This window comes from Protopterus annectens, chromosome 8.part0 (assembly GCF_019279795.1).
Source record: "Protopterus annectens isolate FY-2018-M chromosome 8.part0, PAN1.0, whole genome shotgun sequence".
In the NCBI taxonomy this organism is placed as follows: Eukaryota; Metazoa; Chordata; order Ceratodontiformes; family Protopteridae; genus Protopterus; species Protopterus annectens.
Genome location: NC_056741.1, coordinates 362,004,173 through 362,026,564, shown reverse-complemented (window position 1 = coordinate 362,026,564; position 22,392 = coordinate 362,004,173). Strand labels below are relative to the sequence as shown.

General features: G+C 40.5%; 1 protein-coding gene across 1 annotated transcript in view; it reads left to right on the top strand.

The window, feature by feature from the left end:
• LOC122808810 (homeotic protein proboscipedia-like) overlaps positions 1–22,392 on the top strand; it is a 1,259,012-nt gene that overhangs the window by 352,349 nt on the left and 884,271 nt on the right. The window lies entirely within an intron of this gene.

Here is a 22,392-nt window from a genome sequence, read left to right as displayed (position 1 = left end):
TGTACACAAGATCCAAATCGATGTTCTTATAACTAAAAACAACGATGGGTCTTTGGAGATGCAGGTGTTCCGCAAATTTCCTGAATACAACTCCCTACTCCATGCCAGTAGCCATCATCCACCACATGTCATACAGAACATACTGAAGTCTCAGTTCATGAGAATAAAATGCATTTGTTCTGATAGGGATCAACATAACCATCACAAGAGGGATATGGTCAGGAGATTTAAGGAATGTGGATATAAATCTGGAGTGATCACAATGGCATGCAGGGAGGTGAGTGGTATGGATAGACAAGAGCTGTTACAATATAAAGATAAAGCTACCTCTGAATCAGCTCCCATCAGAATGATCACCACTTATGGTCGGAATATTAATGTTTTTTGTGAAGTTGTACAACAGAACTGGAATATCTTACAAGCAGATGAGAAGATTAGGACACTCATTGGGGACAAATGCCCTTTTGGTTTTAGGAGGGATAGGTCTCTGGCATCCCATTTTAATCACTATAAGGTGCCAACCTGGATGGTTGCCCCCTTCAACAATCTACTTTAATGGCGATGTCCCTCAGGGCTGTTATAGTTCTGGCCACTGTGCACACTGTAATAGGCTCAATCAGACAAAAACTTTCAGCAATCGTAACACTAATCATGTTTATGACATTAAATTTTTTGCTAACTGCTCGTCTGATTGGGTCATATACTTAGACAACTGTACATGTTCAGCCTTTTATGTGGGCCAGATGACCAGGCCTGTGAAGTTTAGTGTCAGTCAGCACGAGTGACATTAAATCCAAAAGGCTTACTAATGCACTATATAAACATATGGTTGATCATCCTTCAGCATCATTTAGATTTACAGTAATTGTTATAATCAAGGGGGACAGAACTAATAAAATGGGTTGTCACAATATACTTAATAATAAAGAAAAAAGATGGATAATTAAACTATGGGGTTTGATTCCACCTGGATTGAATGAACATTTGTGAACAACCAATGAATGATCTCTGTTATACATGGGTGTGTGTTTATAAGGAGTGCTTGGTTTCTTGTTCAGTTACACTGAGGAATGCTTTTTTTTTGTATGCCAAAACCGGTCTGTATGTGTTAACTTTTTATTAAAAGTTGCACCCTATAAACCTATGTGCTGGCTTTTGTATTTTTGGATTATTGTATCTTTAAGCCATGCACTGCTGTACTTGCAGGGGAACACACTAGATTACTTAAACATTCGTTTAGAGTGTTGTGAATGCCTCTCTTCATATTTTACAAATAAAGAATCATTTGAGCAAGTTTTAATAGATGAAATTCATTTCTGACCTATTTTGCAAGTTATACATGCAGTAGGAATGATTCACTCCTGTATATTCCCCCAATCTTAATTGAGTACTTCTCGGTCTCTAATCTCGATAATCTGGATCCCATTTCTGACTCCATTGCTTGTCTTTCTGTAGTATAGACTATGAATGGGCAGGGTAGATAATTTATATGCTTTATTACACAGAAACATTGCAGGATGAGTAGCAGCAGTACAAACTGATTGACAGACTACACAGACATGCATATTTACATCTCAACAGCTTACTGCAAAATGGCAGTCAGGCTCACACATACTCAGTATTTATACACTTGTGCAAGCCCCTAGAAAACTTCTTAAAGGCATACATATTGTAGGCTGGCAGACCTTTTGGTGATGCAGCAAGCCCTTAGCATTTTGCCTGAGGATATGAGAATCTGGTTGGCAGACAGAGAATGCAACACTGCAGATGAGTTGGGGAATAAAGTAGACCTATACCTAGCAAGCAGGGCATCACTACACAGGAAAGGGATACCCAGTGCTGCACATGGGTCTAAGGGAGCCCATGATGGGCAGCCTAAACTGCCCCAACAGAGTCCGCCAATAACAGGGGAAGCCACTAGTTCAGGTACATGGCCAGGATCAGGGTTAAATGTTTTAAATGTAACCAGTGGGGCCATGTAGCATATAGATGTCTGCAGAGGCAAGGTGGGGAACAAAAGGGGGAGCCAGCAAGTGGGAATAACAGAATGCCAGTGGTAAGTTGTCTGGAGACAACAAGGGTACCAAACTACCACAGGACATTATAACCTATCTTAGTAGATGGGAAATGGGACACAGCCTCTGACCTAATCATTGTGAAGCCTTCAGTGGTTAAAGAAGAACACTACTTGCTTGGACAGTCTACTCCAGTTAGAGCTTTTGGCTAGGGGTTACCTTGACTGAGAGGGTGGAAAAGAAACCAAGCAAGTAGATGTGTTTTGAGGATATCCCTGTAGATGTCCTGGTAGGGAATGATTTTGATAATGCAGTACCTGGTGTGAATGAAGTTACACGCAATCAGGCTTGGATACAGGCATGAGGGACTGGTAGCCTTGGGGGACACAAACACACTGCACACTGGAAACCAGGAGTGGTGAGGTGACTACTTCACGGAGGGAGCTACCTTGTAGCAGTGAGACTGAAGGTGGGCCACAATTGCTGGTGGGTACTGATGTTCCCTAGAACAGAGTGACTGTAAGGGCAGAGGTGAGTCGTAGTATGTAGGCTGACAGTGAGGCACCGCTGTCACAGGATACCAAACTTCCTGTGGAAGAGGAGCTAGGAAGGGTTACAAAGAGAGAGTTGTGATAGGCTCAGCTCTCAGATCCTACATTATAAGGCTTGAGGGAGGCAGTTAGGGAGGCACCTGATTCTCAAGGAAAATGGGATTCCATGGAATGAAAGGGTTACTGTATAGAGAATGGACCCCTGAGGGAGGGCTAGAGGGTGAGAGAATACAACAGTTGGTAGTGCTCAGAGCCTACCATCTGGCACTTCTAACCATAGCCCATAACATTTCCTTTGCAGGTCATATGGGCATAAAGCATACCAAGAGGCATAGTACAGAGAACTTTTATTGGCATGGGATTGCAGGGGATGTAACAGGGTACTGCAGGACCTTTGAGCAGTGTCAAAAGGTAGGCAAAGCAGGAGACAAGGTCAAAGCTTCTTTGATGCCTTTGCCTGTGATTGTGGAGCCATTTCAGAGGTTAGCTATGGATATTGTGGGGCCTCAGAGTACCCTAAGTTCAACAAGGAAGAAGTATATCCTAGTGGTAGTAGATTATGCTACTAGATGTCCTGAAGCAGTAGCCCTGTCCTCCATTGAGGCAGAAAAGGTGACAAATGCTTTGTTAGAGATTTTAAGCAGGGTAGATTCCCCAAGGAAATACTGACTGACAGAGGCGCCATTTTCATGTCAGACCTGCTTGGTTGTCTGTAGGAGCACTGTTGGGTAAAGCACCTAAAGACCACCCCCAGACTAATGGTCTGGTGGCGACGTTACACTCTACGCTAAGGACCATGGTAAGTGCATTTGCAGATCAGTTTAAGAGCGAGTGGGACAAATATTTGCTCCATCTGTTGTTTGCTTACAGAGAGGTACCCCAGGAATCCACAGGTTTTTTACCCTTTGAGTTCTGTATGGGCATAGGTTGAGGGGGACTCTAGATTTGATTTCCAATGAGTGGGAGGGTGAGTGTGAATCTCACAAGGAGTCTGTTGTGGCATATGGCCTAAACCTCAGGACAAGGCTGAGGGGAACTCATGGACTTCGCACAGGAGAACCTGACAGGAACCCAACAACAGCAAAAAAGGACTGGTATGACAGGAATGTTCGAGCCAGAGAGTATGCTGTGGGGAAACAGGTTATGGTTCTCATTCCTGTCAGACACAACAAGCTGCAGGCAGCTTGGGAGGGACCCTTCAAAGTGGTAAGGAAGGTCAGTGATTTTAAATACATGGTAGAACTGCTAGGCAGAAGGCAGGGGGCATGAACAGTACCATGTCAACATAATAAAACCTTGCTGTGATAGAGAGGCCCTTCTGGTAAGTGTTTGCAGTAGGAGCAGGAGGACTCTGAGGGGGATCTGTGGCTACAGGAAGCCAGGCCAGCAAAATGTCAGTGAACGTCCCCCCCCACAGGTGCCACTGGTGAGGATTGAGGCTCCTTGATTACCGTCCCAGAGGTGGAATATACACATCATATGCTGGTGGGCAGTGAGGGTCATCACACGAGTCATGAAACTTTCATTAACTTCTATATTCAACAACGTCTGAAGCATATTATTGTTAAAAACCTTAAATGCAAAAATCAGCTTACCCTGAATACGTCACTACTGTAATGAAAATAATTTCAACAGTTTGCATCTATTCATATAATAAAAATCTTTAACAGATAATATTTTTTATTAATCTTCTTTTATCTAGTTCAGTGCTGCTAAACTGTACAGCATTGTAAGTATAAATAGAGTTGCTGTACTTTATATAATGAAAGCAAACAGCTGTCATCTCTGGATGTTATGTTTTTGAATATGAAACCCATTTGTGGTATTTCAGATAGTCTGAGCATGCATCTCAAAGGATAAATTAGATGTAGTTGTTCCTATATTTTTATAATTGTTCACTTCAGTCAGTATAAATGAAGAAAGTATTGTAGGTCTCTTTGTGTGTAATTTCCCGTAATACAAAACATTTCCTAGAATCAAAATAAGGCTTACCGGCCCATAGTTCCACACGTCCTGCTTATAGAGTCATAGGTGTGTACTAGGCTAATGACCCTGGAGCCTTTACAAGCCTAGCCCATAGGATTACCTTGGCATCTTGCCACCCGACCTTAGTTCCCAGTGCCTCTGTGGAGTAGAGACACTGGAGTGATTCCCGGGGTGAATTTTCTATTTCCTATCCACTCATCAAGATTTCTGTTGAAAAGGGCCGGTGATGTGCTCTGTTTGACATGTATGGGAAGTCTATTCCAGTCTATTCCATAACATGGGCAGTCTCTGGGTTATTACCTTTTTGAAAATTGGAACCATGATTGATTCTTAACATACCTTAGGGAGAGTAGCTGTTTATATTATTTTCATCATTTAAGTCTGAATGAAGGATGAGTTCCAGTGTGGACATATTAACAAATATAGACAGTATGTTATCGGGGCCCTTACAAGATGTTTAATTAATTGTTGTAGAAATTATGCCAACATAAGTTATCAGTGGATATTGCTATGGTATTATTAGTATCAAGTTGTATAAATGGAATTTCCTTTACACTGGTCTGAAGTCCCTTATTAATACTGTGTCTGTTAAATGTGTCAGCTGTTGCCATAGATTGCTTAATTATCATGCCATTTGTTTCTGTTATTTTCTTATGGTGTACCTTATTACTAATGCAATTTATATATTTAAAAAAATGTTTTCTTCTTATTAAGATATAGAGCCAACTTGGTTTAATATTTTCACATTTAATCATATATATCAGTTCCTTACTGCATTTATTTATTGAATCTACTGCGGTGGTGGTGCTGCGGTAGCGTTGTCGCCTCACAGTAAGACATTGTCCTTTTCAATTCTCAGCTAGAGCGTCTTCTGTGTGGAGACATGCGTGAATGGGCATACCTTCGTTGAAGGTTGTGCGTCAGAGCTGCCAACTCGGCACGTAAAAATCTACTGCCAATCATTAGCAAACCGGAGTTCCGCTGTGGCGACCCCTAACCGGGAAAAGCCGAAAGACACAACAACAACAAATGCATTTATTGAATCTCCTCTTGATCCATGTATTAAGATAGTACTTAAAACTAAACCACAGACTTTTCTTTTTTATATATATTTATTTTTAGTAGTTTCAGATTGCACTAGAAAGGATTCTGTTGCCAGCACATTTGTATTTAAGTCACATAGCCATGTCGCCAATACTCTGCCTACTTCTTGTACCGGTTTGTCTTTAGCTCTGCCATGGAATTGTGTTGATGGTGACCTTACAGTCAGAATTGTGAGAAAGAGGAAGAACACTGGATGTGATAGCTAGCTACATATTGGTGATACCTCATTTATGTTGACTCCTCACTTAACATCCTAATTCATTGTACTTTTATCCTAAACAACAGCTTCCCCTCTCATTCCACTTTCTCTCACATCAGATTCTTGTTGTGTTCCATCTGTTATCTTCCATCTGTTCCTCTTCCTCATATCAGAAGCTAGATTAGGTAGTCACTTCTATAGTTTACCCTTCTTCCTTCTTGTCACTTATATCTCCATTTGACAACTTCACTCCTCCTCCTTAATATTTATCCATCACGCTGTTGGCCCTAGATAACTAGTTTAACTTATTTCCTTAGCTATTATTGCATGGTTACACAAACTATACTAAGCACATACTGTGTGGGATTTTGTTATAGCCCTTACAAACCCCAGCACTTACCTCTTAGGCTTAGTTATGAAATGTTATGCATTTGTTGTAGAAAAGTCAATTGGACTACAAAGGTTCTTTTCATTCACAAGCATTGCATATAAATAAATAATAGATGGAGATGTAAAATAGAACAGCATATGTAAGAACATTTAAATATCACATACATTAATAAAGATAAAAGCAGAGCTTTCTATCAAGCTAAAGCACAAGCCATAAAAGGGCAATAAGATACATATAATTTAGAAATGTGGTCATTAGAAATTTGGTTTACCTTCATTTGTGCATATTGCACAAGGGCGAACAGCAATTGTCCAAAGGACAGTTTGCGAAGTTTGCAAACGCCGAACAGAAAAAGGATCGAATGTGCAATGAGCGAATGCACATTGACATTCGCTCATTGCACATTCAGCATTTTGGGGCAGATTGACCTATAGTGGGGATCGGGAAATGGTCCCTTTCTCCACTGTAGTGCAAACTCAGAGTTAGAATATTAAAGTAGGGGGTGGGGTGGGGGGGTGACATTAATGTTCGAAAATCAGCAAATCTGCTTTTCGATTTGCTGATTTTTGAACATTACGAACTGTCGCAATTTTCACTTTCGTGGTTACGAGTCGCTCGTATGAGCATTCGCACCACTGTGATTCGGCTTTGTAAAAGTAAACCTAGAAATTTATTAGAAGTCATATTAGTATGATAGCTGCCCCCAGAGTAGTTCAGAATAAAATGAATTGTCCAGTCCTGTAGGTCAATTAATAATTACTTGAAAGTATTCCAAGAACAGTATCATATCTCAGTTTTGAAATTGGAAGGCTAATAGTATAGCACAGTAACTATTCAATGCAGTGTGCAAGCCATAACCACTCTTACAGAAAAGTCCTAAAGATGGCAGTTCAGTAATATGAAGCCACATACATTTCAGAGTTTATTTGCAGCAAAAGAAACAAGATTTATTGAACAGATGCAAAGCAGTCAAGCAAGTAGATTTTAGAAAGTCAGTAATACACTGTGATAATGACTGAATGGTGAAGATCCAGTGTCACCAATGTTTCCAGTGCAGTCCATGAGCAAAACCCACATCAGAGAAAATATCAAAGCAAGTCTATGATCACAACCCCTAACAGTCCAGGCAACATGCAGGCACAGGTATAAATAACAGCTGTAATCCCTGGAAGGGCTGGGAACTTGCCGTAGAAAGGTCGATATACACACCACACCACATCCCAAAAGCACATTAGGAGTCCTGAAAGATTTTTTCTTGCCAGTATCTACACTGAGTAAGAAAAAGCCATTTTATGGTAGTAGCGGGTAGTTCCAACCCCTGGACAGTTCCCTTAGCAGCATGGTCAAGGCATCTCCAAAGATGTTCATCGTGTTTCACTGTTGCAGTCATCACTGTAGGGTTCTTCCTGCCGGCAGGCAGCCCTCGGTCAGCCAGAATCCCAAAGTCTGGGTCCGGCATCGGCTGTGCAGTCATCCTCCCTGACGTCAGAGCCCCAGGGGTACAAAGCTCCCAGCCGACGCCATGTTCTCCAGTCTTTCTTGCCGTGTGGTGGAAGCAGTTTGCAAGTGCCGGTCGGCTGACTCCTGATATTTTTGCTGCTTCATTCCGAAGGCTTTCTTCTTCTTCTTCTTCTTCTGAAAGCTAAGTACCCCATTGGGGAAACTTTTTTCTTGCTCCAGTCCGATGTCAGAAAAAGTTAATAATTGTATTTCATGTGGGAAGCAAATACCTCATAAAGATTTCCACTCTTACTGTATTCCTTGTCTAGGCCCTGACCACGACGTAGCTAGTTGTCGGTTTTGTGCTAGATTTAATCAACGTACTATTATGCGGAGATACGATTTTGCTTTTCATTACTTTGGCAGGCGATTTAATTACAATATGTCGTCAGACACGCTTCCAACTACCGGAGTTCACAAAAGGTGCAAGGATAAGGACAGGCCTCCGAGGTCCAAATCAGACGACGGTTTACAAGCAGAGCCAGCTGCAGGTTCAGCCGTCGTCAGTGAGGCGCTTTCACAGCCCCTGTCGTTGGCCATTACAGAACCGCTTGCCGAAACGGACTCCTACGAGGAGCCAACTAGGCCTTTGAGTACTCCAGGTGCAGGACCTTCGGATAATGCTCACTCGGATGGATCTGGAGCCTCTGTGCAGGTACCGGCTTCTGAGGGGGTTTTCAGGCCTATGCAGCTTCAGATAAAGGCAAAGGCAAAGACAAAGGCAAAGACTCCTTCTAAAACAAAGACTCAAGCCTAGGCCTCCTCTGATCCGGGACCTAAATCTCAAAAACAAATGTTTAAAATGGCGGAGGACTTACTAACTATGATTAGGGGTTCACATCCCCCTCCAGACAAAAGGCCAAGACAAGAATTGGACTATGAATCCACTGATCAGGCATCTATCTCTTCAGTATCTTCCTCTGAACAGGATTATACTTTCCCTCCTTATGAGGATTCTGATGCTGAGGAATCCATTCCTTCAGCTTCTCCCGTTGAGGATTTTTCTTTTGGGGAAACTTTACATGACATGAGGGAACATTTTCACTGGGAAGGACAGGAGTACTCTGAATCTGAGAAGGCTTAGGGATTTCCTTATTCTTCCCCAACACAGACCCCTGGCTATTCCTCCTATTTTGGATATTGTGGATGATGTCTTTTCTGGGGCTAATTTAACTCCGGACTCCTTTCCTCCAGCCCCTGCAAAGCCTGATAGATATTACAGAGTCCCTGACTCCCACCAGTTTCTTTATAAAAATCCTACTGCTGATCCAGAAACCATTTCTCAGGGTCCTAAGGGTGTTAAGGCCGCCACTGCTAAGAACCCTATTCCGTCAGATAAGGATTCTAGAGCTTTGGAGAGATGGGGCAAAAAAGTGTACACTTCTGCTACTTTATCCATTAGGGCTTTAAATTGTCAATTTCATATGCTAAAATATCAGCAATTTCTTCTGTCTGTTATGAAACAAAAGCTAGGTACCATTTCTGCATGTGCAGATAATAAGGAATTACACGATTTAAAGCATGCTACTGAGCAGGTGGGAAAACATACCTTACACTGTGGTTTTGATGCTTTGGAGGCCTCATGCAGGGCGGCTGCCACTGGCACGGTCATTAGAAGGCATGCTTGGTTAAAGGAACAAAATTTGCCTGATCAAGTGAAAGCAAAGTTACTGGATGCTCCTGTTCAACATAATGTTTTGTTTGGGTCTAAGGCTGAAGAGGTAATAAAGAAAATGGAGGATAAAGCAAAATCCATGCAAACGGTTAAAGATTTCTTACAAGTTCAGCCCCCAAGATTTAGCAGAAATTGGCCAACTAAAAATTGGTCCTTTCCCAGCTCGGACAGGCCTCAGAGGGGTAGATATAGGCGCCCCAGAGGGAGGGCCCAAGCACAGACCTCTTATAGACCTAGACAGTGGAGTGCTTCCACCCCCAGGGGTGGAGAGGACAGACCTCAGTCTTATAGGAAACAGGCTCAATGACTCCCCCTGCATGGCTCCAGGAACCTCTCTCCTGGAAGCCCCTCTAGGAGGAAAACTCTCTCTTTTTCACCGAAATTGGACTTACATAACCCAAGACAAGTGGGTTCTGGATGTAGTTTCAAGAGGTTACAAATTCCACTTTCATACCTTGCCAAGACCAAACGGATGGCCAGACCTACCAAACAACCAATGGGCAGAGGCATTAAACCAGGTGGGATCCCTAATGGCTATGAGGGCCATAGAACTGGTTCCACAATCAGAGACTGGGCAAGGCTTTTACTCAAGACTCTTTCTAGTTCCCAGAAAACAAAATTCTTGGAGACCCATCCTGGATCTGTCAGTCTTAAATACTTTCCTGGAGATACCAAAGTTCAAGATGCTTACTCTGCAGCAGCTCCTGCCAATGTTGTGCAAAAATGCATGGATGGTGACATTGGATGTAAAGGAGGCTTACCTACACATTCCTATCAGACAGGAGTGCAGAAGATACCTCAGGTTCAAGGCAGGCTCAAAACATTACCAATTCTCTGCGCTGCCCTTTGGCTTGTCTACTGTGCCCAGGGTCTTCACCAAGTGCCTGGCACCAGTAGTAGCTTACTGCAGACTCAAGGGAATTCAAATTTACCCTTTTCTGGACGACTGCCTTATTCAAGCGGACAGCAAGGATGTCTTACTCCAGCACCTGGAATTTGTTCAAAATCTACTCAAGTACCTGGGATTCACTGTGAACATAAAAAAGTCAAATTTGGCACCCACACAACAGATAACTTTCCTGGGTGCTCTTTTAAACACAACAACCCAGATGGCATTCCTGACATCTGAAAAACAACTTCAGCTGGCTTCAACTTTCAAAACCCTGTCGTTAATGTCTCAGCTAACTGCAAGGAAATTCCTGCAGGCTTTGGGTTACATGGCCTCCTGCATCCTTCTCATACCATATGCAAGACTGCATATGAGAAAGATACAATGGTACCTAAAAAGCGTATGGTCACAGCATTGTCACAGTCTAGACACAGAGATTGCTGTCTTGCCTTGCCTGCAAAAGGAATTCCATTGGTGGGCCATGGCATGTCTTCAAAACAAAGGGAAAGCCTTCAGTCTACCTCCAGCCTACCAAGTGTTAACCACGGACGCCTCGGATTACGCATGGGGAGCCCACTTGCAGGGGAAAGGCCTGCAAGGTTTTTGGACAGAGGATCAGAAGCACCTACATATCAATTTAAAAGAGATGTTAGCTGTGCAGAATGCCCTCTTGGCTTTCAGGGATCTTCTACAGCCAGGGCAACTACTGATACGGACAGACAACACCACAGTTATGTGGTACATAAACAAGCAAGGGGGTTCTCACTCCTACCCCCTTTGCAGACTAGCCATGACTTTATGGAACACAGCACTAGCTTGCAAAGTGGACCTACAAGCTCAGTTCCTGCCAGGGAAACAAAATACTCTGGCAGACAGCCTGAGCAGGAACCTGTCAGACCCACAAGAGTGGATGCTAGACACCCAAATATTGAAGATGATTACAGAAGCCTGGGGCTGCCCGGACAAAAATCTATTTGCTTCTCCCCACAACTACCAGTTACAGACTTTTTGCACAAGGACATATCACAAACTAGCATGGAAAGTGGATGCTCTCTCATTCAGTTGGAGGAACCTCTCGGGGTATGCCTTTCCTCCTCTACCTCTTCTTCCACAGGTGTTATTAAAGATAAAACAGGACAAACCCAAGATGATTTTACTGGCCCCAAATTGGCCTCGACAATTTTGGTACTCAACACTGATGAATCTATCCCAGGAGCCTCCTTGGATTCTACCTCAGATTCCAAATCTTTTGTCCCAACACCAGGGCCAGGTTCTGCACTCTCATATCAAAACTCTCAGCCTGGCAGCCTGGCGTATTCAGGGTCTATGATTAATCCTACCCTTTCCAAACAGGTCATGGATGTTATCTTAGAAGCCAGACGGCCTAGCACTAGAAAATCTTATGAAGGTAAATGGAAGAGATTTTGCACCTCGATGCATGCTCAGGATTCATATCCTCTCATTCCAAATATTCCATTGATTTTACATTACCTGACAGACATGTTACATAAGGGTTTATCCTTTTCCTCCATAAAAATACATGCCTTAGCTATCTCTGCACATTACAATACAGATCCTCCAATTTTTTCACATCCACTTCTGAAACAATATCTCAAAGGAGCAAAGAATTTAAGGCCCCCTAGGACACCACCCATACCTGCCTAGGACCTCAACTGTGTTCTGGAAAAACTTACTCTGCCTCCTTTTGAGCCTGCTGCCACATCTGATATAAAGTATTTATCATGGAAGACCGCTATCCTACTGGCTTTGACTTCAGCCAGGAGAGTCTCGGAGTTACAGGCACTCATGACTGTGGAACCTTACATTATTTTTCATCAAGACAGGGTTTCTTTAAGGACTAACCCTACTTTCATGCCTAAAGTGGTTTCTAAAGTGGCTTTAAACCAAACTATTCACCTGCCAACTTTTTTCCCCAATCCACAAAAATAAGGGGGAGAGGATCTTGCATTCTTTGGACGTGCACAGGCACCTTCGTTTTTACCTGGACAGAACCAAGGATATCAGAAAAACAGAACAACTGTTTGTTTCTTATGCAGCAAATTCCCAAGGCAAGGTTATTTCAAAACAGACCATTTCTAAATGGATTGCTCATGGAATCAGATTTTGTTACTCTCATCATGGAAAGCAAATCCCAGGAAAAATTAGGACTCACTCCACCAGAGCTGCTGCTACTTCTGCTGCTTTTCTCAGGGGAATACCTACCAAAGATATTTTGGAAGCTGCAACTTGGAGTTCAGTGCATACTTTCTCTGAGCACTATAATCTACCTCTTTATTCTAAGTCCAGGGCAGGCTTTGCTTCTGCAGTCTTGCAAGGCCTTCTAGCCGCCCCTTCTACTCAATAACCTCCACCCTTTATCTCAGCTTTGGGATTCAACCCTACAGTGATGACTGCAACAGTGAAACACGATGAACATAGTACAGTTGTGTACACTTACCATAAATGTAGATGTTCGAGTGTCTTCATTGTTGCAGTCTGGGTTACCCACCCCCCTGTCCTCTCTTATTCTTTCATTAGTATGGTTCCCTGCTTCACCCTTCTTCTGAGGTGTATTTGCTACAGGGTATGGGGTTTGTTGTACCTTACTTTTAGCCTTTACTTTTGGGCACCTGACATCTGGGGCAAGAAAAACTGGAGAACATGGCGTCGGCTGGGAGCTTTGTACCCCTGGCGCTCTGACGTCAGGGAGGATGACTGCACAGCCGACACCGGACCCAGACTTTGGGATTCTGGCTGACCGAGGGCTGCCTGCCGGCAGGAAGAACCCTACGGTGATGACTGCAACAGTGAAGACACTCGAACATCTACATTTGTGGTAAGTGTACACAACTGTACTTTCCGCACTCATTACCTTTACTAGCAACTAAACAGAGTACTGCTAAGTTAATGAATCATTTTTTCCAGATATTAAAAACACTTTTACTGGGATATAGACAAGGACCTTACCGGCAAAGGAATGACTTGATATAAAAATAACTTATGGATAGAATTAAAACATCAAAGCAGAAGATTAAATTCAATGTATACTAGTCTTACTTAACTCAGCTAAATGGCTTTGCTCTTATTCTAATTATTTTTTTCTTTCAGATTGTTGCATTCATCAGGAGCTAGAAACACTGAGTTTCATAATATGCCTACCTTTAATTTTGTCAATAGGTCATGTAGTTAAGAGCATCAAGTAAGGAATTGTCAGTCATTATTCCTCCACCCCCTCCCCCAAACTCACATAGTTCCATGCTTTTCTAGATTATGCTGTTCTCCAAGTATGAAGAAACATCCTTATCTAACCAATTTGGTCTTTTGGACCTGTCATGTGTTCTTCACTAGTGCATCAAGATTACTGCAAACAGCACTCTGCTAGATAAGATACCTGGCCAACTTGTAGACTAAGTACTTACAAATAGCATTAACCTTTAGAGTTGTCTTGTACAGTAGTTGACTCTCATTAGCTGTCCCCATGTTAACTGTGAAGTTGCCTTTTCAAGTTTGCCTTGCTTCTCTGATAATAGGCACGTTGCATCCTGTGTTTCAAATTGCATGTTTTTTCTCCATATCTACGGAAGTGAGGGAGGGTTAATCTTTTTAATTTGTCCATTGTACTTTTACGCACAGTATGTAATACATACATTTACTCTAAAACCTTGGTTTCTTTGCTAATTTTCTCCAGTAAGTTATAGTCTCCTCTTACGTCTTGCAGTCATTCCTAATGGTAAAATCTTCTTCCTCCATTCCCACACTACTTTGGTTTTAGAATATGTTCTTCTACTTAATATTCTGTACGTCATTCTTCTTAAAGATTTTCTTCTAAAATCCTCGACTGTTTTTCTGTTGAACCCCTCCCCCATTTTCATTATCATCATCAATTTATACTTAAACTTAACTAAAAAAAAAAATCATAAATCAGTCAGCCTTAACTGCATGATTCCAAAGCAACCCTTCAAATTGGATAACCTTAAATCTCCTTGTTTTGTGGAGTGGATCAATTTATCCTACTTATCTCTTACCCTCTTACCTCCAAATAAATTCCTTCAACTCGTCATCATCCACAACTTGTCCTCCAGTTGATAAAAATATGCGTGGCTTGTATATAAGATGAAAGGGACTATAAATGTTTTACTGCTTTTATCATACTGTCAGTATCCATAATTAAGAGCTTCTAATTTCTCAGTTTTGCATTATCATTTGACTAGTCTCTTCCCACATATCCTTAGGTACAATAACAGAATCCTTTATAGTCTGTAAACTTAAATTCTTCATCTTATGCTTTTGTAAGTATGCATAGTGCAGACCCAAGTCATGCTTTTGCATATAGCTTGCTGCTGAAGGTTTTCTATTGTTAGTTTCAGGTCTTTTCAGGATAAAAATAAATAGCACAATGTTCCACAACACCTCTGTGTCTTTTTCTGGATATAATAAATCTAATATCTACAAATAAAACTATTTTTTTGATTACCATACCACTTATATTCTTGGATCTGTAGATCCCTCATTTTTTGCTATTGGTTCTAAATATAAAGCAAATAACAAATGGAAAATATAGCCCTAGCTTTTCCTTTATTCAAACAAAACTCGTCAGAGAGAACCACTCTCATGTTAATTCTTGCCTTTGTTTTTTTATTTATCCTTTTTTTTTAGCCCTATCGCTCTATCAGGAAACACAAATGTTACCATAGTTCTACTTATAAAATCCCAGGCAATGCTATTGATTGCTTTCAGTGCACTAAGTCCCCCCAGCAATATTGGTGTTTTTTTTTAAGTCTTTTTCGTTGGCTTCAGGTAGAAGAGTTCTTGTAAACAAGTAGGCTTTAAAAATAAAGCAAAATGATGAAAGCTAATAAGAATGCTAAGTTTCTTACATGAGCAAAGACATTAGCTTGTTTTTTTTTTCATTAGATAATGCCCAGTGGGAATCAAGAAGTTTGTAGCTGAAGGCAGCTGTACATTCTGTTCTGAGTGAAATTTACAAAGATTCATTGCTGAGTACTTTTCCATGGAAATGAGCTGTCTGCAGGTGCAAGCAATTAATACTGTGAGCTGCAGTGTTCAGTTTAGTCTCATTTAAAGATAGCCAACACAATTTTCTTAGGGCTAAATGTTAATGTTTCTGAAATCATACAGTCTGTTTTTCACATCTGGAAGGGGAACAGAAATAGGAAAAGAACAGACAGCAATCAGTGTAAGTGGTAACACAGGCTGTAGCATGTGCTGTAGCATGGGTAGCCTTAATTTTAGGTAGGTAATGCCTGTGGGTGTAGCTGTCAATTTGGGGCAGTTGTTCTTATCTGGATGGATAAACTTAATTTTTGAATATGTCTATAGTTTTGTGTGTCTATTCTAAATTAATAGAGGATGGGGATGTTCTAAAAATGTATTTAGTTGTTTTGTTTGTGAGTTTTCAGTAAAACAAAAAAGTCTTTAAAATATGACATAGGTTCAAATAGAGATCAGAAGAAACAACTGTATAAAAGTTCAGCCTGACAGACATTAGTTTGTGCATGTAACATAAAAGTGAGAAATACACATTCAGAAACTGTCTATAATGGCTGGGAACAATAGATTTTGTCATAATGGATATGCTATCCATATTTTTGGAATGTAAATGGTCTTACAATTATAAACAAAAAAGGAAAGAGTATTGAATTATAATAAGAAATGCAAAGTGAAAATGATGCATGAGACACATTTGGAAAGAAATGAGCATGTCAATTTGACAAAGAAAAGATTTCAGGATGGATATTGAGCAGACAATTGGAGACAAAGGAGAAAAGGAATAATTGCATTAGTTGCTAGAGGGGGTCCAATAGTGAGAGAAGAATGGAAAAAGGCAATATTGGTTGATTTTTGGTAGTAAAAGGCTATTGGCAAGGGAGGGCAATTATGCTGTTATGTATTTATATTTCAACAAAAACTGCTATTATGGAGCTTAAGAAAATTATGTGAGAAATAATCTGCTTTCAGCAGGGAGCATTTCTTATATGTGGGGACTGGAACTTGATTTGCAATAGTGAGGATATATTGGGGGATCGAGATGGAAAAATATAACAAAAGAGGGTTGATTTCTAAAGAAAATATTTGCAATGGAAGATGTGAATTCAGTGATAAGAACTTGGAGAAAATTTATATATTATTCCCCAAAGTACAATAACTGGGCTAGATTAGGTGGACATTATACTTCACAAGAATATCTGAATTTTATTGAAATCTTCAACATTTATAGAACCATGTCAACCCAGAGGAAGCAGAATATAAGTAAATGCTGCTGTTGTTGCTGGGTATTGCTTTTAAGTAGTTGCATAGGTATTTTTATACCCTAAGCAGACTACAAAGAGTTTTTCCTCAGGTAAAGAGCAAATGTTGGAGTTGTGATGGGAAAGAAAGAGGCAACTGGGAACATATGTTTTGGGAGTATAATAAGTTTGCAGACTTCAAAAATTCCCTGCAAAGCACTCCATAAGAAATATTGGGAGAACAAATGGATGTAACTGAGGAAGTTGTTTTTTGAGCTGGGATATGTGATCTGAATTGCATAGCTATAGTAAGACCTTTCTAAGTTTAATTCTGGTGGCTGCCAAAAAAAGTTTCTAGAAAATGGAAATAGTCTAAACCAACTGTATTTGAAGTATTGAATATTGTAGCAGATATAAAAGAGCTGGAAGTGGGAATCTTTTAGAAAATGGTAGGAGCAAATTGTATTGAAAAAATTTTGGGGACAAAAAATGCAGAATAATGTTTTGTATGAGGAGTGAAATTTAAGGGAAGGCAGGAATTGAGGAATTTATGTAATGTTGGATTGATGATAGTTGTACAAAAAACATGATGTATAATGTTGGTAACTAGGAAGATGTTAATATGGTTTGTTTTCTTGTACACGACTGTATGTTTGCCTATGTCTTAAGTGATAATTCACTGAAAGTGTTAATGATATATGGCTAAACACCAAGTACATTTTCATTAACATCAGATTAAAAACAATTTACATTACACATCAACTACAACAATAAACAAACAAAATAGCATTTTTCCAGGAAAGGAAACTTTCCTGTTCCAAATTGACAACTGCATCTGCAGGAATTAACTAACCTAACATTAAGGTTATCCATGCTTAGATGTATGTTATAGCCTGTATTCCTACTTACACTAATTCCTACCTGTTCTTGTCTTATCTTTATCCCCATCCCAGAAGTAAAAACAGGTTGTATACCTTCAGAAAACATTAGCATTTAGCATTAAAAAGTTTACTGATCATCTCTGTAGTCAGCTTGTCTCCATGAAAACATTAAAAGAATGTACATCTGCCTTCAGCTGCAGACGTCCCAATTTACATTGAACTTTTATTTGCTAAAGGAAAACTTTTCCTTAAACTTACTGTTTTCTTATTTGCTTGCTTACTCAAAGAACTTGTTGGATTGACAGTCTGCTTTAGGCACAAGTGAACCCTGAGATCACTGGGGGGGCCCCCAACCACAGCAAGTTATCTTGATATTTTCTAACATGTCTGTTAAACTAACAAAAGCTAGTACAGCAATTTTGTGTTTTTTAAACCAGGTGGGTAATAATAACTCTTATTTTCTCCTTTAAAATGAATGATATCTGTGGTTATAGTAAGAGTGTTTTGTCAAGTACCAGGCTTCACAATTCCAGTAAATACTTTGGAGTCTATATTAATTCATTGAAGCTTCAGTTCAGCATTCAGTTCAGCAAACCTTTCTTGACTTTTACCCTAACCATCGAAAATTAATTTCCATGAAAAATTTATGTAGGGAAAGGAAGCTGTTGGCCAGCAGCACAAATTTGCCCTTTTCTCCACTGTAGTGCAATCTCTGAGTTAGGGTATATAGTTCAGGGTGTGGGTTCTACATACTGGGATGTCTGTTATGGTTTTGTTTTGCCCAAGTGATGAGAACACTCCCTGAAGTACATGTTCAATGGTTAGGGTTTGATGAAGACAGGTTCACTGAATTGAACCTCCGATGAATTAATATAGACCCAATAGTTTGCAAATAACACAGTGCCCCTGGCTTAGTTAAATCCTGCTGGTGTACATTCTATACACTAAAACAAACAATATAGCCAGCTTTAGGTAACTGCAATACCTGTGGCTGCAGGGGGGCCCCTTCATCCTTGACTGTGTGGGGGGCCCTCACAGAGGCTGCTGCTGGTTGGGGAAAACTGAGGAGGAAAAAAGTATTACTTTTCTGATTATGGTCTTTAACCCCAACAGGGCTGTGGTATGACCCTGTTAGAATAAAGCTGATGATAAACATTAGCAAAGTAAGCACTAAACAACACAGTCGGATCATGGTCAAATGGGGCCGTAGGCAGAGTGATGGATCAGGGCCTCCCCTCCAGTCATTCCAGTGTCCCATTATTTGGCTGTTTCTCCCCAGTTACCATAAACACTGTTCAAACCTTTCAGAGTGCATACTCTTTTATTATTTACTTCTACAACAATTACATATATTTGGATTTAATTGTATTTACTTCTACAACAATTACTTATATTTGAATTTAATTTTAATCTGTTATTTCAGAATTTATATCACAAACACTACTAGCCATTTGCTAAACAAGACAATATAGTCTTAGAATGAAAACAGACTTGGCATGAACAGTAAACTTCTTTGTTCTTGAAATGGAATTGAAACCCACATTCAAAGAAAATGACCTGGCCAGTGGCAGATTAAGGTTACCTTTGGACTGTTTTCAAACCATACATCCCTTGCACACATTTTTGAACCATGCATGCATGTGTTCTTTGATTCACCTTCCTGATTGTATTAAATAATCCTTGTATAATACACCACTTGTTAGACTGTTTTAAATTTGTAATTTTGAACATTTTTCCAGTAAGCAATGAAATACAACATATGAACTAATAATGACAAACTATCATTTCAGAACATTTCGACCATAAAAATCCACTTAAACGTCATTACAGTCCACTAGTATCAATCAATGTGCACAGTCTCTGTAGAAATAAAGGTCATCAGAATAATTCCACATTAGAAATCTGTAACTAATGAAGACATTGCTGCTGGCAAACAACTTTACATTTCAGTGTTTCATTTACAAATTCAGTGCCTGCTGCCCTTGAATAAATTGCCTATATTACATTTAAAAAAATGGTAAACTGGTGATATTGCAATAGGGGATGGCTGGCAAACCAGCAGTGGGTTCTTAGATACTAGGCATCTCATCCAAAGGAAGACACACTCGGGATTGCAGCACCCCCTGTCCCTCCCCTTAAAGTGCACCAGAGTATCATCAACTTATCTACATGTGTGGGAGTAGAACCCACAGACTTTTATACCAAAGGTATACTACCTATAGTGCTACTAACACTGCTTTCAAATTCTACAGCACAAACACTGATGGTCATTGTCTAAAGAAAACAGTTACACATTGAAAACAGAAGTAGTATGAGCAATAGTAAACTTCATCTCCCCTGTAACTCCCGGTTCCTTGAAAAATGCACTGAAACTCATAAGTAGATTGGTAGTTGGTGCAGAGTATTCAGGCTCTTCTCTTCTGTAACCAAGGTACAGGATTTGAGCCTGAACAAATTAATTAACTAACCTGTCATCCCTACCTTGGACATTTTACCCACACACAAAAACACACACACACACACACACACACACACACACACACACACATTTTACCGAAGGGAGATGGAATAAACGTCTCATTTTAAGGAACACACACACCTCTTACTGAAGGAATATGGAGCAAATGTCTCATTTGAAGGAACATGGACCCAAGTTTAAATTCTGTATGTGGAATTGAAGAAACAGGAATGTTTAAAATACATATGTGTTGACGCACTCAGAGAAGCAGCTAGAATGTAGAGGTGCATATTTGTATCAACACATGCACAAATGCAATGTGTTTTTTAAAGAATGCTGTTTTAAAAAGTATACATATGTGTAATTTTTTTGTTTTAATTAAAAATTTAATATTGTTCATAGGTTCATAAGAGATTACTAGGCTAGTGGCCCTAGAGCCTTTACAAACCTAGCCATGTTAATCCCAAGTATCCCCATTTGTTCTTTTTGGGTAGTTAGCAGAACGAATTTATGAACAGAGCGGGTCTGTGATCAACACCGGCTACCCCTGTCCATGAAGGACATGGGTGCCACACCAGGTGTGAATTTGCAGTCTCCCATCCAATTATCTAGGCTGCATCTGAATAGGGTCAGTGAAGAGCTCTGTTTTACATTAATAGGAAGTTTATGCCAGAGATGTGGCAGTCTCTCGGAGACATATCTGTCTTTCCAGCATGTTCTATTAATGTAACAAGCTAGGTTGAGATCCCTAGAGCAAGTGAGTCGTGCCATTTGATTTGCAGATGTGCAGCATTTCCATTAGTGCAGGGTCGGAAATTGCCCTATAGGCCAGGCACAAGTCACCTCTCAGCAGCCTGTAAGATACAGAGTAAAGTAACAGGGCTTTCAGCCTGTCCACGTAGATCATGGTTTGGAGTACCTGTATTTTCATAGTGAGAAACCTCTGCGGTCTCTCAAGCTGCTGCAGGTGACTGGAGAGGTACATGCAAAAGGGTGCATTATACTCTATTAGTGGTCTGATGGGGTTTGAGTACAGTGGAGTTATAATGTCCATGACCTGGATGCTATGCCTTTGCTTATGAGGTGCGCCACATAGAAGGCTTTCCTTACCACTGTGGAAACTTGGTGGTCGAAGTTCAGATTGCAATCAACATCTGTTCCCAAGTCTTTCACCACTGTATTGGAACTCAGTGGGGTGCTGTCAGTATTGTAATTTGTAGGGAATTCCATTTTGCCAAAGGGAATAATTATGTATTTTTTTGTATTTAGTTTTAGACCATGGTTTTGGCACCAATCATTCATTTGTATTAGCCCTTCTTACAATATGTTGACATCATTGAGGGACTCTGTGATTGCTCCCTGTTTGCAATCATCAGCAAACGTGAGCCAGAGGACATCTACTTTGGCCTGGACTTCTGAGAAATAGATGCCAAAAAGTAAGGGGCCCAGCACAGACCCCTGTGGTACTCTACTGGTGATGGGTCTACTGGTGGAGGGAGTCACCAATTTTTACAGTGTGTATTCTGTCGGTGATTGTATTGTAGCAGTCCCCCGGCCAGTGGTCTCCCCAAGCCAGCAAGCCCTAGGCAACTGCTTAGGACTCCTACTGCTGGATCAAGCTTTGCTAGAGAGATGAGAAGCCCAGTGTGACTGGTCTCAGTGCATGCCTTGGATTTTAAGAAAAGATGATGCTTCAAATTTTCAGGGATGATTTTCTCTCTCAGGGAGTTTTATAAATACTGGCAGAATACCAGCTACTGTAATTTTCAACTTCTTTGCTCAAGAATTCTGGGCAAAACCAAAGATAATAGCAAAATAAAGGCTCAAAATAAGAAACGCATTTTAAATATTACTCTAATTCACTTACAGAATTAATAGAGTAACACATTTTGCATCAACATGCATTTTTTGGACAATAGATTTATGAAACTCTGATTTCTGGATTTGCTGACTGTCTGCAATCCTGAGTAGTTTACTAGCAACCTAAACTTTTTACAATGGACAGCAAAATTGTGAGGCAAAATTGGGGAAGGTCTGTGGAATCCGGGACAGGTATGCATTACTCCTAAATGAGGTTAATAAGAGTGAGTTACATCTGCTACTTTTTGATAACTACTAAACAATAGTCACTGCTGTGGTGTGGTAGTACTCGTCTTGCAGAATGTATTGCTACTTGCTGAAATAAGTGCAAGCTAGCAATGCTGTGGCTTAAGCGCGTGTGTGTGTGTGTGTGTGTGTGTGTGTGTGTGTGTGTGTGTTTGTGTGTGTGTGTGTATATACAAAAGGTCGCTGTAGGTTTTATTGGGGGGCTGGGGATGGTGTGGTCATTACTTTAATTTTCATCCCAGTCAAACCTTAGGGATGTGCACAGGGGGTCATTATAGCTAGTATTTGAGCTGAGGAGCATGTGGTCATTCCTTTTTTACTTTTTCCACAAACCTCAGAGGTGTACAAAGAAGGTTACTTTAGCTTGTGTATGGGGCCAGTGTACTGTC